This window comes from Thalassophryne amazonica, chromosome 6 (assembly GCF_902500255.1).
Source record: "Thalassophryne amazonica chromosome 6, fThaAma1.1, whole genome shotgun sequence".
Lineage (NCBI taxonomy): Eukaryota > Metazoa > Chordata > Actinopteri > Batrachoidiformes > Batrachoididae > Thalassophryne > Thalassophryne amazonica.
This window is the reverse complement of record NC_047108.1, coordinates 51,902,789-51,921,603: the sequence shown is the minus strand read 5'-3', so window position 1 is coordinate 51,921,603 and position 18,815 is coordinate 51,902,789. Positions and strand designations below refer to the sequence as shown.

Here is an 18,815-nt window from a genome sequence, read left to right as displayed (position 1 = left end):
CATCACAGCTTGTTTAATACCTCCTTGACATGTAACAGAAATAACCCAGATCCTTTTTTTAAAACCAGATTAAATGCCCCAAACAAACACAGATATGAGTTGTTTTTTGTTTTTTTTTTTTGTTATGGTTATGGGTCTGGATGGAACCGGACCTTTACAGGTGATTGACTTAAACGCTGGGAGCAAGGAACAGAACTGGTTGTGAATGAAAAGAGATTTATTTACAATAACCAAATGAACAATGAGGCGCTGGTTAGACGGCCTGCTGAGCCAAGACAGGGCCCGCTTGCAGTGGTGGAACATCTGGGAGCTACAGTGCACATGCGGACAGACTTGGGAGTCTGAGAACAAGCAGGAATCCTGGGGTATATGGGAACTGGATCCGGAGCCAGGTGGGTGCACAGAGCCAAGGACGGGAACTAGGACAATGGAGAAGAACAGAGGTGAGGGCTTGCACTCGTAACACTGAAGCCTTTAACAACAAGTAGTTCACTGTAGGCTTAAAACAGGAATCTTCACAGGTCCAGAAAATAAGGTTTGCTGTTCAGGAATCCTTCACAGTTCATGAATATCTCCAGAGGTCAGGTGCTGTGCATCTTGTGCAATAACCTATAACACGCTTATACTGGGAGACTTCAATTTGCACATAGACCCCCCCACAAACCGCTCTGCTGCAGAATTCCTTGAACTCCTGGATTGTTTGCATCTCACACAACACGTCACAGTACCCACTCACACTAAAGGTCACACCTTGGATCTGGTTATTACAGACAGTGCTTCCATTACCAACCTGCAAGTAAATGACTTAGGCATGTCAGACCATAAGTGCATCTCCATGGAACTGCCTTTAGCAGGCCCATACAATAAAACAAAATGCCAAATCCATTTTAGAAACATAAAAGCAATAGACAGCAACCTTTTTAACCAGGATATACAAGACATCTCACTAGTCACACAGTTCACATCAGTTAATGGATCTGTTGACTATTACAATTCTAGCCTCTACAATATCCTTGAGTCTCATGCACCAATCAAAACAAGAACAGTTACATTTTCCAAGTCAGCCCCCTGGTACACTACTGAGCTCCGAAAAATGAAAACCGCTGGCCATGCCCTGGAGTGGAAATACACCTCCAGTGGCTTACAAGTATTCAAACATGCCTACCACGATCATCAAAAATCATACACCAGAGCACTCGCCATAGCCAGGTCCCAATATTTCTCACTAAAAATCTCAAACAGCACTGGAAACTCCAAGCAGCTATTTTCAGCAATAAATTCTCTGCTCAAATCTCCCACACACGCACATACCGACAGCAGTACAGCTCAATGCAATAGGTTTATGTACTTCTTCACAAATAAGGTGGCATCAATCCGGTCAGCCCTCCCTGTTACAGCCCCATCTCCCTCTGACATCTCTCTCTCAACTCCACTCAACAGTTTTTCTGTCTTTTCAGGCGTCACTCAGACAGAGGTGGAGAGGATCATAAAAAGCATGAGGCCATCCACCTGTTTGCTGGATCCTTTCCCCACAGCATTATTAAAATCTCACATTACAGCCATCAGTCCATTAATCACAGCAATAATTAACCAGTCATTACACGCCGGTCAGGTTTCTCCAGCTCTCAAAACTGCTGTCATTCGCCCCCATCTGAAAAAGCCCTCACTAGACCCCGAAATCCTGGCCCACTACAAACCCATTTCAAACCTGCCGTTTCTTTCCAAAGTCCTGGAAAAAGTTGTAGCAGCCCAACTCCACAGTCATCTTCACATCCATAACGTGTATGAAAAATTTCAGTCCGGTTTTCAATCAGCTCACAGTACAGAGACAGCCCTGGTCCGCGTCATGAACGACTTGCTTATGACTGCGTACCAGGGCTCACCATCACTCCTCTTACTACTGGATTTATCATCTGCTTTTGACACTGTGGACCACACCATCCTGCTTCATCGCCTCCAGTCTATAGTTGGACTTACTGGGACCACACTCAACTGGTTCATGTCATACCTCACGGGCAGGACAGAGTTTGTGACCCTAGGACAGTCCAAATCATCACCTCATACAGTTAACTGCGGCGTGCCTCAAGGGTCGGTCCTCAGGCCGACCCTTTTCACTATCTACATGCTCCCACTCGGTCAGATAATCAATAAACACAAGGTTTCTTTTCATTGTTACGCAGACGACACACAGCTGTATATAAAAATGGACCCCACTCCCACCACAGTTCTGCCATCTGCACTTCACTGTTGCCTGGAGGAGATAAGGGCATGGATGGCTGACAACTTTCTTCAACTGAACAGTAGCAAAACAGAAGCCATCCTTATTGGTACCCCTCACCAAACCCAGTCCTTCTCAAACCTAAACAGTATCTCGATCTTTGACCATAACATTTCCCTGTCCTCATCCATTACAAACCTTGGTGTCAGATTTGATTCACATCTCACATTCGACTCTCACATCCGTCACCTCTGCAAGGTCTCTTTCCTCCACCTTAAAAATATTGCAAAACTCCGCCCCTCCCTCTCCCAATCTGACGCAGAGAAGTTGATCCATGCCTTTGTCTCCTCCAGATTGGACTACTGCAACGCCCTCCTCGTCGGGATCCCCGGCAAAAGTCTACAAAAGCTGCAGCACATTCAGAACTGTGCTGCCCGGGTCCTGTCGAGGAGGCGCAAATATGACCACATCACTCCAGTCCTCAGATCCCTTCATTGGCTGCCCATTCAACAAAGAATTCAGTACAAACTCTGTCTCCTTACACACCAATGCATACGTGGAACTGCCCCTGCCTACCTTAGTGAACTCCTCACGCCGCACACTGCCCCAAGAACCCTCCGCTCCACCACGTCCACCTACCGCTTGCACCAGCCCAGATCCAAGCTCTCCACCATGGGAGACAGGGCCTTCCAGGTAGTCGCCCCACAGCTCTGGAATGCCCTTCCAGAGACCCTGAGGGCCCCACAGAGTGTGGGGCATTTAAAAAAGGCCTCAAGACATTTTTATTTAAAAGGGCCTTTTAAAATGTTAAAAATGTTAAAATGTTTAAAATGTTTGATTTTATCTGTGTGGTTATGGTTTATGAATATATTTTATTGTTTCTGACCCTGTACATTGTTTGTTTTTAGTCTCTGCTCTGTAGCACTTTGAGATTCCATGGAATGTAAAGTGCATTACAAATAAAATGTATTATTATTATTATTATTATCATCTTGTGACACAGGTCCAATTAAAGCAGGACTTGACTTTAGTAATGACTTGGAAAGTTCTCACTGGTTCGATATCAGAATTCATACAGTTTTTGTATGAATGCACAGTCACGAACAGGAGCAGCGTGAGAATGGGATATCACAGACATGCAGGGACTTAACTGAAGCATGGCAGAGCTACGCACTCTGTAGCTGAGAGCCAGAGAGTTCCAAAGTGCTGTCATGCAGAGAGTGGCGTGGGAGACACGCAGGAAAGTGTCTGGAAACTTCAATGAGCTCCAATACAGGAATTAGAGGTGGCCAGGTTACCTTGAACTGAGCTGCGTAAAGCCCAGACATCAGAGCGCTTGGAAGCGTTAGCGTAGAACAAGGCCATGGATGAATCTGGCTTCAGAAAAGGAAAGAATCAGAGAAAGATTGAGCTTAAAGCTGGGTTTTAAGTAGCCCGCTCCCGATGAGCCGCTCGTCAGCTTCAGGTGTGAGGAGATGAGTTACAGGTGTTCCTCTGCTCTGCAGCGTGCCATCTGAGGGGAAAACTAAATCTGCGCACAAGGTTAAAAAAGGGAAGGAGAGAGGCAGACCATGACATTTTTTTAAATATACATGCAATTAAATGATTAATTTAGAATAACTAATCACAGACCCTGTAATTAATTATATATATTTTTTTAAATAACCTGATAGCACTAATTAAAATATGTATACTGTGTGTGTTTCAGATGGTTTTCTCAGAGTCATAGCTGCAAAAGGTTACAACATGGAATGGGACACCTTCATCATCATTTGCATGTTTCACAGTGAATTTTGAATAAACTTTTGTACTTTTTGCTAAAATGTCTCCACTTTTGTGTAACATCAATTTGATTTGTAAAGGTTACCAAGGTTTACTGATTTCATTCAAATGCTAAGTTTGAAAAGCTTTTTAAGCATAATCCAGTAAAATAACTTTTACATATAATAGGGTCATAAATGTAAATGTAAATAAACGGACAGTAAAGCTGGTTGTTCAAAATATCTGAAAAAAATACTTCTGGTTTGGTATAAGTCATCCAGCAGAATTATACACCATAGTACAATAGTTTGTGGTAAAATGTTACATCTCATTAAATCCTAACCCTCGTATAGCCAGAATTCCTTGAAGTAATGGTGCTATCACTGAAATGTCTAAACCTTTTTGTTTATGCTAAACACCATTTGCTAAAATCTCAGTTTAGACATGATTATCCCGTATCTTTGTAAAGATTCAGCCAAATTAAAAATTCTTAGAAATGAAACATCATTGCACAAAAACATCAATGACAAAATATTTTTTTACTGTTGACTCAGCCTGAAATGACTGACAATTGTGATAAAATCATGTAAGTCAGATTGTTTACTGCAACTAATAGACACAACTTCCACCTCCCTTGCTTCATTGAGGATCAGTCGGATGTGTTGATCACACTGAGCCCAGATCAGCTTCAGCCTCAGTATCACTCAGGATGGACAGAGTCTCCTGCTGGAACAGGCTCCTTTTTCTCTTTCCTGCACAATTAGTGCAGCAGATAAGTGAAACAATCATGCAAATGGTGATAAAAGCATTAAATTCAGCAGAAATACTCCTTAGACACTCCTCTTTTGAAAAAACGATTGACCACTTGGCTTTTCAATCGGTGGTCAGGTAGGGGTCAATTGAAGAATTACACAAAGGTCATATTGAAAAATATTCCACATTATTTGCCTGATCATAAAGATTCCAAAAAGGTATAGTTTGGACTATGTGTGACTGAATTCTATGGAGTTACGGGATAAAAACAGCAAGAATTGGTTGAGCTAATAGGATTAATAAATGGAATAGTTTTGACAGTGTTGAATGCTTGGTCTCCAAAGTAAAGGTCAAACAAGGTCTACGTCTATTGGATTCTATGACATGTGACATATGTTACCCCGTAACATGATAAGTAAGGAAGATACAAGGTCCAAAGTATTCCTTTTTCAAACCGTGCTAACTCAACTAGTAATTTGCATCACTTTTTACCAAAGTTGGAGCAACTTTAACTTTTGACCCCTGTACAAAATGAAACTGACCTTTGTTGCCATTCTTGCTGTTTTATCCCGTAACTCCATAGAATTCAGTCACAGATAGTCCAAACTATACCTTTTAGGAATCTTTATGATCAGGCAAATAATGTGGAATATTTTTCAATATGATTGGAGCATCTTTTAATTTTGACCTCTGTGTAATTCTTCAATTGACCCCTACCTGACCACCGATTGAAAAGCCAAGTGGTCAATCGTTTTTTTCAAAAGAGGAGTGTCTAAGGAGTATTTCTGCCGAATTTGATGCTTTTATCACCATTTGCAGGATTCCCCTCTAAAAATTCTCTTATCCGCTGCACTAAATAATGAAGATAGAAATAGGAAGTGATTAACAAAAGCAAGTTAAAAAAAATGATGTATACATACATACACACAGGGTGACCCCCCCCACCCCCCAAAAAACATAAGAATTCTTCTTCTTTGTCTTTCGGCTGTTATTGTGAGGGGTCGCGACAGCAGATCAATCGTTTCCATCTCACCCTGTCCTCTGTATCTTCCTCTGTCACACCAACCACCTGCATGTCCTCCCTCAGGACATCCATGAACCTCCTCTTTTGCCTCCCTCTTCTCCTCCTGCCTGGTGGCTCCATCCTCAGCATCCTTCTCCCTCTATACCCTGGGTCCCTCCTCTGCACATGTCCAAACCATCTCAATCTCGCCTCTCTGACTTTGTCTCCAAACCGTCCCACCTGAGCTGTCCCTCTGATATGTTCATTCCCATTCTTGTCCATTCTCGTCACTCCCAAAGAGAATCTCAGCATCTTCAGCTCTGCCTCCTGTCTTTTTGTTAGTGCCACCGTCTCTAAACCGTACAACATACGTAGCTGGTCTCACTACTGTCTTGTAAACTCTCCCCTTCACTCTTGCTGATATTCTTCAGTTACAAATCACTCCTGCCTCCTTTCTCAATGTCAATGTCAATTTTATTTACATAGCACATTTACAACAGCAGCTGCCCAAAGTGCTTCAGCGCAAAAACAATATCAAAAACCATACCACAAAAAACAGAGCATTAAAATTCCAAAATATACAAAGACACATAAAACCAGACACACACAGCTTAAATTGTATTAAAAGCCAAAGCATAAAAATGAGTCTTAAGAACTGATTTAAAAGACTCTAGAGATGGAGCAGCTCTAATGTGCAAAGGCAAACTGTTCCAAAGTTTAGGCGCAGCCAGCAAAAAAGCCCAATCACCTCGAGTTTTTAATCGAGATCTGGGCACATTTAATAAAAGCTGGCTTTCTGACCTCACTGATCTGACCGGAACATAAGGAGTCAAAAGCTCAGAGAGGTATTCGGGAGCCAAACCATTTAAGCACTTGAACACAAGCAGCAGGATTTTAAAATCAATCCTAAATGTGACTGGGAGCCACCCACTCCACCCTGCCTGCACTCTCTTCTTCACCTCTTTACCACACCCTCCATTACTTTGAACAGTTGACCCCAAATATTTAAACTCATCTCCTTTCACCACTTCTACTCCTTGTAACTGCACTATTCCACTGGGCTCCCTCCCATTCACACACATGTACCCAGTCTTGCTTCTACTGACTTTCATTCCCCTTCTCTCCAAAGCATATCTCCACCTCTCCAGACTAGACTCAACCTGCTCTCTACTCTTACTGCAGATCACAATGTCATCTGCAAACATCATAGTCCATGAGGACTCCTGTCTGATCTCATCCGTCAACCTGTCCATCACCACTGCAAACAAGAAAGGACTCAGAGCTGATCCTTGGTGTAATCCCACCTCCACCCTGAATGAGTCTGTCATTCCTACTGCACATCTCACCACTGTCACACTATTCTTGTACATGTCCTGTACTACCCTAACATACTTCTCTGCCACTCCAGACTTCCTCATACAATACCACAGCTCTTCTCTTGGCACCCTATCATAAGGTTTTTCTAAGTTCACAAGCACACAATGTAACTCTTTCTGGCCTTCTCTGTACTTCTCCAACAGTATTCTCAGAGCAAACACTGCATCTGTAGTCCTCTTTGTCAACGTGAAACCATATTGCTGCTCACAGATCTTCACCTGTTTTCTAAGCCTAGCTTCTACTACTCTTTCCCATAACTTCATGCTGTGGCTGATCAACTTTATGCCTCTGTAGTTACTGCAGCTCTGCACATCACCCTTGTTCTTGAAAATAGGAACCAGCACACTTTGTCTCAACTCTTCAGGCATCCTCTCACTTTCCAAGATTTTATTAAACAATCTGGTTAGAAACTCCACTGCCATCTCTCCTAGACATTTCCATGCCTCCACTGGAATGTCATCTGGACCAACTGCCTTTCCACTCTTCATCCTCTTCATAGTAGCCCTCACTTCTTCCTTACTAATCTCTTGTACTTCCTGACTTACTCTCACCACATCATCCAGCCTTTTCTCTCGCTCATTTTCTTCATTCATCAGCTCTTCAAAATATTCCCTCCACCTTCTCAGCACACACTCCTCACTTGTAAGCACATTACCATGTGCATCATTTACCACCCTAACCTGCTGCACATCCTTTCCAGCTCTGTCCCTTTGTCTGGCCAATCAGTACAAGTCCTTTTCTCCTTCCTTACTATTCAACTTCTTGTACAGCTCGCAATATGCCTTTTCCTTCGCTTCTCTGTTCGCCTTACAGTGCATCTCCTTGTACTCTTGTCTACTTTCTTCATCCCTCCAACTATCCCAAAACTTTTTCGCCAACCTCTTTCTCCTTATGCTTTCCTGGACCTCTTCATTCCACCACCAAGTCTTCTTGTCTTCCTTCCACTGTCCAGATGTCATGCCCAGTACTGTCCTAGCTGTCTCCCTCACCACATCTGCAGTACTGTTCCAGTTGTCCAAAATTGCTTCCCCTCCAACCAGTGCTTCTCTCACCTGCTCGCTAAATTTCACACGTCTTCCTCCTTCAGCTTCCACCATCTGATCCTTTGTTGAGCTCTCACTCTCTTCTTCTTCTTTACCTCTAAAGTCATCCTACAAACAACCATCCTATGCTGTCTAATGACACTCTCTCCTGCCACCACCTTACAGTCTCTGATTTCCTTTAGCTTGCATCTCCTATAAAGAATGTAGTCCACCTGTGTGCACCTTCCTCTACTCTTATATGTTACCCTGTGCTCCTCCCTTTTCTTAAAGTAGGTGTTCACCACAGCCATTTCCATCCTTTTTGCAAAATCAACTACCATCTGTCCTTCCCCATTCCTATCCTTGATATCATATCTACCCATTACTTCATCATCACCTCTGTTTCCTTCACCAACATGCCCACTGAAGTCTGCTCCTATCACCACTCTTTCATGCTTGGGCATACTCTCCACCACCTCATCTAGCACACTCCAGAAATCCTTTTTTCCCTTCATCTCTAACCTACCTGTGGGGCATATGCACTGATTATATTCATCATCATCATCCCTTCAATTTCCAGCTTCACACTCATCACCCTGTCAGACACTCGCTGAACCTCCAAAACATATTTAATGTACTCTTCCTTTAAAATGACCCCAACACCATTTCTCTTCCTGTCCTCACCATGGTAAAACAACTTGTACCCACCGCCGATGCTCCTGCTCTTACTTCCCTTCCACTTGGTCTCTTGCACACACAATATGTCTACCTTTTCCCTCTCCATCATATCAGCCAGCTCACTCCCTTTACCAGTCATACTACCAACATTCAAAGTCCCCACTCTCATTTCCACCCTTCTAGTTTTCTTCTTCTTCCGCTATTTGTGGAAACGTCCTCTTAAGAATTGTAATAAAGCCTACAAAAAAAAACCCTTCAGTCTCTATATGATCATTCCCCAAAGTTTCAGTTACCTTTGTCGCTTTGCATAAAAGTTATGATCTTTCAAAATTATGCTCCAACAAATCATACCATTTGGAGCATAATTTTGAAAGAACATGACTTTTATGCAAAGCGACCAAGATAACTGAAACTTTGGGGAAGGTCCAGCAAAATTTGCTGGGACTTTGTGGGATATCCATCCATCCATCCATTTTCTTCCGCTTTATCCGGAGTCAGGTCGCGGGGGCAGCAGCTCAAGCAAAGCCGCCCAGACCTCCCAATCCACACACACCTCCCCCAGCTCCTCAGGGGGAACCCCGAGGCATTCCCAAGCCAGCCGAGAGATGTAGTCCCTCCAGCATGTCCTGGGTCCCCCCCGGGGCCTCCTCCCAATGGGACGTGCCCAGAACACCTCTCCAGCGAGGCGTCCAGGGGGCATCCAGAAAAGATGCCCGAGCCGCCTCAGCTGGCTCCTTTCGACATGGAGGAACAGCAGCTCGACTCCGAGCTCCTCCCAAGTGAGCGAGCTCCTCACCCTATCTCTAAGGGAGCGCCCAGCCACCCAGTGGAGGAAACTCATCCCGGTCACTTGTACTCGCGATCTCGTTCTTTCGGTCATAAGCCAAATCTCATGACCATAGGTGAGGGTCGGAACGTAGCTCGATCGGTAAATCGAGAGCTTTGCACCCTGCTCAGCTCTCTCTTCACCAGGACAGTCCAATACAGCGACTGCATCATTGCAGATGCTGCACCGATCCGTCTGTCGATCCCACGCTCCATCACTCGTGAACAAGGCCCCCGAGATACTTAAACTCCTCCACTTGAGGCAAAGACACTCCACCGACCTGAAGAGGGCAAGGCACCTTTTCTGGTTGAGAACCATGGCCTTGGATTTGGAGGTGCTGATTTTCATCCTGGACGCGTCACACTCGGCTGCAAACCGCCCCAGTGCATGCTCAAGGTCCTGATTTGATGAAGCCAACAGAACCACATCGTCCACAAACAGCAGAAATGAGATTCTGTGGTTCCCAAACTGGACCCCCTCTACACCCTGGCTGCGCCTAGAAATTCTGTCCATAAAGGTAATGAACAGAACCGGTGACAAAGGGCAGCCCTGGTGGAGGTCAACATGCACTGGAAACAGGTTTGACTTAACTTAACTTAACTTTTTTTCTTATATAGCGCCAAATCACAACAAACAGTTGCCCCAAGGCGCTCCATATTGTAAGGCAAGGTCATACAATAATTATGAAAAACCCCAACGGTCAAAACGACCCCCTATGAGCAAGCACTTGGCCACAGTGGGAAGGAAAAACTCCCTTTTAACAGGAAGAAACCTCCAGCAGAACCAGACTCAGGGAGGGGCAGTCTTCTGCTGAGACTGGTTGGGGCTGAGGGAAAAAACCAGGAAAAAGACATGCCGTGAAGGGGGGCAGAGATCGATCACTAATGATTAAATGCAGAGTGATGCATACGGAGCAAAAAGAGAAAGAAACAGTGCATCATGGGAACCCCCCCACAATCTACGTCTAAAGCAGCATAACCAAGGGATGGTCCAGGGTCACCCGATCCAGCCCTAACTATAAGCCTTAGCGAAAAGGAAAGTTTTAAGCCTAATCTTAAAAGTAGAGAGGGTATCTGTCTCCCTGATCTGAATTGGGAGCTGGTTCCACAGGAGAGGAGCCTGAAAGCTGAAGGCTCTGCCTCCCATTCTACTCTTACAAACCCTAGGAACTACAAGTAAGCCCGCAGTCTGAAAGCGAAGCGCTCTAATGGGGTAATATGGTACTACGAGGTCCCTAAGATAAGATGGGACCTGATTATTCAAAACCTTATAAGTAAGAAGAAGAATTTTAAATTCTATTCTAGAATTAACAGGAAGCCAATGAAGAGAGGCCAACACGGGTGAGATATGCTCTCTCCTGCTAGTCCCCGTCAGTACTCTAGCTGCAGCATTCTGAACCAACTGAAGGCTTTTTAGGGAACTTTTAGGACAACCTGATAATAATGAATTACAATAGTCCAGCCTAGAGGAAATAAATGCATGAATTAGTTTTTCAGCATCACTCTGAGACAAGACCTTTCTGATTTTAGAGATATTGCGTAAATGCAAAAAGGCAGTCCTACATATTTGTTTAATATGCGCTTTGAATGACATATCCTGATCAAAAATGACTCCAAGATTTCTCACAGTATTACTAGAGATCAGGGAAATGCCATCCAGAGTAACGATCTGGTTAGACACCATGCTTCTAAGATTTGTGGGGCCAAGTACAATAACTTCAGTTTTGTGAGTTATACCACGGAGTCAGACACTTCTGATTTAAAGCTCTCTTTTTCAGAGGAGCTACAGCATCCAAAGTTGTCTTCAAAGAGGATGTAAAACTATTGACGAGATACTCTAACTCCCTTACAGAGTTTAGGTAGCTACTCTGCTCTGTGTTGGTATATGACATTAGAGAACATAAAGAAGGAATCATATCCTTAAACCTAGTTACAGTGCTTTCTGAAAGACTTCTAGTGTAATGAAACTTATTCCCCACTGCAGGGTAGTCCATCAGGGTAAATGTAAATGTTATTAAAAAATGATCAGACAGAAGGGAGTTTTCAGGGAATACTGTTAAGTCTTCTATTTCCATACCATAAGTCAGAACAAGATCTAAGATATGATTACAGTGGTGGGTGGACTCATTTACTTTTTGAGCAAAGCCGATAGAGTCTAATAATAGATTAAATGCAGTGTTGAGGCTGTCATTCTCAGCATCTGTGTGGATGTTAAAATCGCCCACTATAATTATCTTATCTGAGCTAAGCACTAAGTCAGACAAAAGGTCTGAAAATTCACAGAGAAACTCACAGTAACGACCAGGTGGACGATAGATAATAACAAATAAAACTGGTTTTTGGGACTTCCAATTTGGATGGACAAGACTAAGAGACAAGCTTTCAAATGAATTAAAGCTCTGTCTAGGTTTTTGATTAATTAATAAGCTGGAATGGAAGATTGCTGCTAATCCTCCGCCACGGCCCGTGCTACGAGCATTCTGACAGTTATTTAAACTAACATATTCATCCTGCTGTAACCAGGTTTCTGTTAGGCAGAATAAATCAATACGTTGATCAATTATTATATCATTTACCAACAGGGACTTAGAAGAGAGAGACCTAATGTTTAATAGACCACATTTAACTGTTTTAGTCTGTGGTGCAATTGAAGGTGCTATATTATTTTTTCTTTTTGAATTTTTATGCTTAAATAGATTTTTGCTGGTTATTGGTAGTCTGGGAGCAGGCACCGTCTCTACGGGGATGGGGTAATGAGGGGATGGCAGGGGGAGAGAAGCTGCAGAGAGGTGTATAAGACCACAGCTCTGCCTCCTGGTCCCAACGCTGGACAGTCACAGTTTGGAGGATCCAAGAAAATTGGCCAGATTTCTAGAAATGAGAGCTGCTCCATCTAAAGTGGGATGGATGCCGTCTCTCCTAACAAGACCAGGTTTTCCCCAGAAGCTTTGCCAATTATCAATGAAGCCCACCTCATTTTTTGGACACCACTCAGACAGCCAGCAATTCAAGGAGAACATGCGGCTAAACATGTCACTCCCGGTCTGATTGGGGAGGGGCCCAGAGAAAACAACAGAGTCCGACATTGTTTTTGCAAAGTTACACACCGATTTAATGTTAATTTTAGTGACCTCCGATTGGCGTAACCGAGTGTCATTACTGCCGACGTGAATTACAATCTTACCAAATTTACGCTTAGCCTTAGCCAGCAATTTCAAATGTCCTTCGATGTCGCCTGCTCTGGCCCCCGGAAGACAATTGACAATGGTTGCTGGTGTCGCTAACTTCACATTTCTCAAAACAGAGTCGCCAATAACCAGAGTTTGATCCTCGGCGAGTGTATCGTCGAGTGGGGAAAAACGGTTAGAGATGTGAACGGGTTGACGGTGTACACGGGGCTTCTGTTTAGGGCTACGCTTCCTCCTCACAGTCACCCAGTCAGCCTGCTTTCCCGACTGCCCGGGATCTGCCAGGGGGGAACTAACGGCGGCTAAGCTACCTTGGTCCGCACCGACTACAGGGGCCTGGCTAGCTGTAGAATTTTCCACGGTGCGGAGCCGAGTCTCCAATTCGCCCAGCCTGGCCTCCAAAGCTACGAATAAGCTGCACTTATTACAAGTACCGTTACTGCTAAAGGAGGCCGAGGAATAACTAAACATTTCACACCCAGAGCAGAAAAGTACGGGAGACACAGGAGAAGCCGCCATGCTAAATGGGCTAAGAGCTAGTAGCTACGCAACCTAGCGGATTCCTAAAAACACACAAAGTGAATAATGTGTAAATAATTTAGAGGTGACTCAGCAGAAGGAGTGCCCCAATCAAGGCACCAAACAGGCCATGAAGCAGCACAGGCAATGCACGACAACAGCGAACGCACGACAACGGTGCTAAAATAAAATAAAAATCGACTAAACACGCTGTGGAGCAGCACAGATAACGCACGACAACAGTGCTAAAAAAAAATAAATAAAAAAAAATAAAAAAATAAAAACGAAAGCGTTAGCAAGCTAGTTAGCTTGCCAACGCTGATGAAAGTTAGCTGATAAAAAGTGCTCCGTCGCGATGTTTCGACCGTTAGAGGTCTTCCTTAGGCGTTGGAGCACAGTAAAAAAGTAAAAAAAAAGAAAAAAAAAAGTAAAAAGGTAAAAAAGTAAAAAAGTCTTGAAAAAGACTGTTAGTTCAAGTCCAAAGCAGCAGGTAGCAGTCTCTGTGTAAACAGTCCCAACAGAGAGCCAAAATTCTGATGCAATCTCACTCCGAAGACCAAGTCAGCAAAGTCCACGTTCCGCTTCCTCAATCAAGGCGTCGGTCTGATGACGATGACTTACTACCGGCAATGTGAACCAAGCTCCTGCTGCGGTCGAACAGGGACCGGATAACCCTTAGCAAAGGACCCCGGACCCCGTACTCCTGGATCACCCCCCACAGGGTGCCCCGAGGGACACGGTCGAATGTCTTCTCCAGATCCACAAAGCACATGTGGACTGGTTGGGTGAACTCCCATGAACCCTCGAGCACCCGATGGAGGGTGTAGCGCTGGTCCAGTGTGCCGCGACCAGGACGAAAACCACATTGCTCCTCCTGAATCCAAGGTTCGACTATCGGTCGAATTCTCCTCTCCAGTACTCTGGAATAGACCTTACCGGGGAGGCTGAGGAGTGTGATCCCCCTATAGTTGGAACACACCCTCCGGTCCTCCTACTTAAACAGAAGGACCACCACCCCAGTCTGCCAATCAAGAGGCACTGTCCCCAACCGCCATGCAATGTTGCAGAGGTGTGTCAACCAAGACAGTCCCACAACATACAGAGACTTAAGGTACTCAGGATGGATTTCATTCACCCCAGGAGTCAATTGCCACCGAGGAGCTTTCTGACCACCTCTGTGACTTCAGCCTGGGTGATGGATGAGTCCGCCTCTGAGTCCCCAGTCTCTGCTTCCTCTTCGGAAGACTTGAAGATGGGATTGAGGAGATCCTCGAAGTATTCCTTCCACTGCCCGACAACATCCCCAGTCAGGGTCAACAGCTCCCCACCCGCACCATAGACAGTGCCGGTGGAGAGCTGCTTCCGTCTCTTGAGGCGTCGGATGGTTTGCCAGAATTTCTTCGAGGCCGACCAATAGTCCTTCTCCATGGCCTCCACGAACTCCTCCCAGACCCAAGTTTTTGCCTCGGCGACCGCACGGGCTGCAGCGCGCTTGGCCTGCCGGTACCTGTCAGGTGCCTCCGGGGTCCCACTTACAAACAAAGACAAGTAGGACTCCTTCTTCAGCTTGACAGCATCCCTTACTTCCAGCATCCACCACTGGGTTTGGGGATTGCCGCCGCGACAGGCACCAGAGACCTTGCGACCACAGCTACGAGCGGCCGCATCGACAATGAAGGTGGAGAACATGGTCCACCTCGGACTCAATGTCTCCAACCTCCCCCGGGATCTGTGAGAAGCTCTCCCGGAGGTGGGAGTTGAACATCTCGCTGATAAAGGGTTCCGCCAGTCAATCCCAGCAGACCCTCATGATACGTTTGGGCCTGCCACGTCTGACCAGCTTCCTCCCCTCCCAGCGGATCTAACTCACCACCAGGTGGCGATCGGTTGACAGCTCAGCCCCTCTCTTCACCCAAGTGTCTGAGACACGTGGCCGAAGGTCAGATGATACAACTACAAAGTTGATCATCGAAAAAGTGAGAAAAGTGGAGCGTCCAGCCCCTCTCCAGGAGTTGGGTACCAGAGCCCAAGCTGTGCATGGAGGTGAGCCCGACTATCTCTAGTCAGTATCTCTCAACCACTCGCACAACCTCAGGCTCCTTCCCCCCCAGCGAGGTGACACTCCTCATCCCAACAGCCAGGGGCTTTGAGTGCAGACCGGGCCGCTGGGCCACCCACCCTCAACTGCCACCCAATCCTGTCTGCACCCGACCCCCATGGACCCCTCTGCAGGTGGTGAACCCACAGGAGAGCGGGCCCACGTCGCTCATTCGGGCTGAGCCCGGCCGGGCCCTGTGGGCTAAGGCTCGACCACCAGGTGCTCGCATGTGAGCCCCAACCCCAGGCCTGGCTCCAGGGTGGGGCCCCGGCTCCCCCATACCGGGCAACATCTCGTTCCTTGATTTTGTACTGGTCATGGGAGCTCCTGAATTGCCCTTAGTCTGACCCGTCACCTAGGACCTGTTTGCCTTATGAGACCATACCAGGGCACAACGCCTTCAACAACATAGCTCCTAGGATCATCCAGGTATGCAAACTCCCCCACCACGATAAGGTGGCAGTTTGAGGGGGAGTGGGATATATTACAATATTTATGGGTTCTGTTTTCTTTTTTTTTGGTGGGGGGGGGGGGGGGGGGTCACCCTGTATGTATAATATATATATATATATATATATATATATATATATATATATATATATATATATATATATGGTATTTGGGAAATACATTCTGGAGTTAAAAGCTATTAGTGCAGCAGATACCTCAAATAATCTTTCACTTGGTGATACAAGCACTAAATTTGGAACAGAGGTGCTTCAGGACCTACTCTCTTAGAAAAGGTCGCTATCCAGGTAAAAAAAAACAAAATGGCCACCAATCGAACTGGTTTTTACGCTTGTTTTACCTATATTTTAATTGAATAACCATATCTGGAAGATGTAGCAATGGAAATATATGATTTGAAGTGTAGAAAATCCAATTACGCAGTCAAAAAAAAAAAAAATATTGAAAAATCAGGTAATTTTTATGCAAATTATGTAAATGAACACTCGTTCAATGATGTTTGCAATCTGCTAAATTTCCAAAAACATAACACCAATGATTACATGTTTGTTGCTTTGGTATGAAACAAAGTCTCTGTTGATGTACAGTTTGCATAAGTTATTTTAGGTCATCACATTTGCAGGAACATAACTGTTGAAGCGATAGCACTTGCATCTTCCTCTGCAGTCAGTCTTGCATCCACATTTTGTCAATTGCTGGCAACTCTCTGCAATTGCAGGAAGCTTTGACCACAGAACTTTCCAGATTTCACTATCTTTTATCCAACCTCAGTTGGCAGGGCTTTGAATTTGCATTTCACACACAGTAGCCTGGCCCCATATACAGGCAGCTTGGAAGACAGACCGTTTTACATGCTCGAAGAGGGATGCACTTGTCGGTGGAATGGCATCATACGGTCTCTGTTTCCGAGCAAACAAGTCCAGTCTTGCCTCATCAACCTTGTTTGCAGTGCTGTTCTTGTCATACGTAATGATGACAAACTTCTCAAGAATTTTCAAGTCAGCATCTTCTATGACTGCTGGATATTTACTGAGCTTATTGAAGACATGGGTCACTTCAGGACAAAAGTCCCATGCTTGCCATGCTGTTTTCTTGCCTTTGCCACGGAAAGATGATACAACATCGCAGCCAGTGAAGGCATGGAAGAACAGCATACCATTGGACTTTTCTGGTAGCTGGTAGTCGAACTGTCCTCGCTTACGGAAGTGGATTCTTCAACAAAAACATGAAATCGACATGTCAAAAACAAACAAACAAAAACAAAACAAACCATCACAGTAATGTCACTAAATTAGTCAGGTGTACATGTTGTCATCCTGACTTTAGGTGGTTTTTTTTGTCAGACGTTTCAAGCGGAGCACAGAGTTAGCTAGCTTGCTATTTAGCAATCAGCTACTAGCTCACTGTGTCCACATATGAGACAATGATGTTACTTTAACACAGGTTTAGACTCAAAAGATCCTTGTTTATTAAAGTGCGCTTCCCATCAATGGGATAAGTAACGTTAAACTGTGCTTTCAAGCAGACTACAGATTATAAAGTCAAAAAACACTTACCACCGTCACATCCAACAAAGCCGTGGCCAAGTCGCGGTCATCCTGCCTCCTGTTGCTCGCTGATTGGTGTCCGTAAACAGTGTTCCTGTGTTTGAACCGCTTCCAGCCCTTACAGTCTGACCTACTCTGTCCATTGTGGTCCTGTAATAACTTTTTTTAAGATTTTTCAGCTTTTCTCTGTGTTGCTGTAATCTAATGTCCGGTACTGATGCGTAGCCAAAAACTGGGAGACTGGGAGTAATCTAAGTGTTCCTGTGCACACTGTGTAAGCACGCAGTTTTTGATCCAGCACATCAACAACACATTTCAAATGGTTGTAGTCTATGATTACATTTGGTTTTTGCCGCAAATCTTCTTCAAGCTCCACTTTCTTATGCAGCGTGCTGAGAAGACACATTTTTCTTCTGCATAAACTGTTAGCAGGGCACTGCCAGAAGTGAACACCTGTGTTGAAAACTCCTCACGTTCTCTGGTGTTTTTTACCTGCTCTGGAACTTCCCGTCGAATTTTGTTTATTGTGGCAAGCAGAGTTGTGTTGCGTTGTAGAAGCCTGTTCACCAGAGACAACAATGTGAAAAAATTGTCCATAGTGACGGTTCTGCATCTGTCCAAAATGGGTTCCATAAGCCTTGTCACAACATTGTCTGCAAGTCGCTCTCCTATGGCTGGGGTCTTTTCCTAAGTAAGGAATGGCACTGCACATGTACTTAGTGTCTAAGTCTGCTGCAATCCAAAACTTTATTCCAAACTTGTCCGGTTTAGATGCAATGTATTGCAGAAAAGGACATCGGACCTTTGTTAGAAATAACTGTTCATCAACTGTTATGTGTTGCCCTGGGTTGTACGACAGCACACAGTTCTGAACAAAGCACCCCCAAATGTCTGAAATGGCAGCAAATTTGTCCGTCTGCATGCGTTCCAAATGGGTGTCCTTGATATCGAAGCATAAATAGCGCATCAACTCTTCAGATCGGTCTTGGGACATTGTGGACATGATTTCCGGAATGCCGAAGCATTTTGAGCAGCAGTCACGCATGGCACCAGTTCTGCCAATCGCTCCTTTGAAGAATAAAACAGCAATGAATGCCATCAGCTCGAATGCCATTGTGCTTCAGTCAGGGTTTGTTTTGCGGGCTTTGTGTAATGTGCAGTCTATGATGGTCCTCAGCATGCTGATGTCAAAAAGACAAAGGAAGCTTTGCAAGCGACTAGTCACTTTGCGTCTTGCAATCTCCGTCGGTCCTGCATTGCTGACTGATCTCTGGGTTGTCTGCATTGGCTGAACAGTGCTGAAGTCCTTAATTTGTCGCTGAACCCAAACAGTTCCATCTCTCGCTGTCTCACAAGGT

General features: G+C 44.9%; 1 long non-coding RNA gene across 1 annotated transcript; it reads right to left on the bottom strand.

Annotated features, from left to right (window-relative positions):
• Nucleotides 1-5,541: 5,541 nt before the first annotated feature.
• LOC117511622 lies at nt 5,542-18,815 on the bottom strand. Its single transcript, XR_004561003.1, has 2 exons — nt 17,467-18,815; nt 5,542-5,584 (listed from the first exon to the last, which is right to left on the bottom strand). It is a non-coding gene; the product is annotated as an uncharacterized LOC117511622 (long non-coding RNA).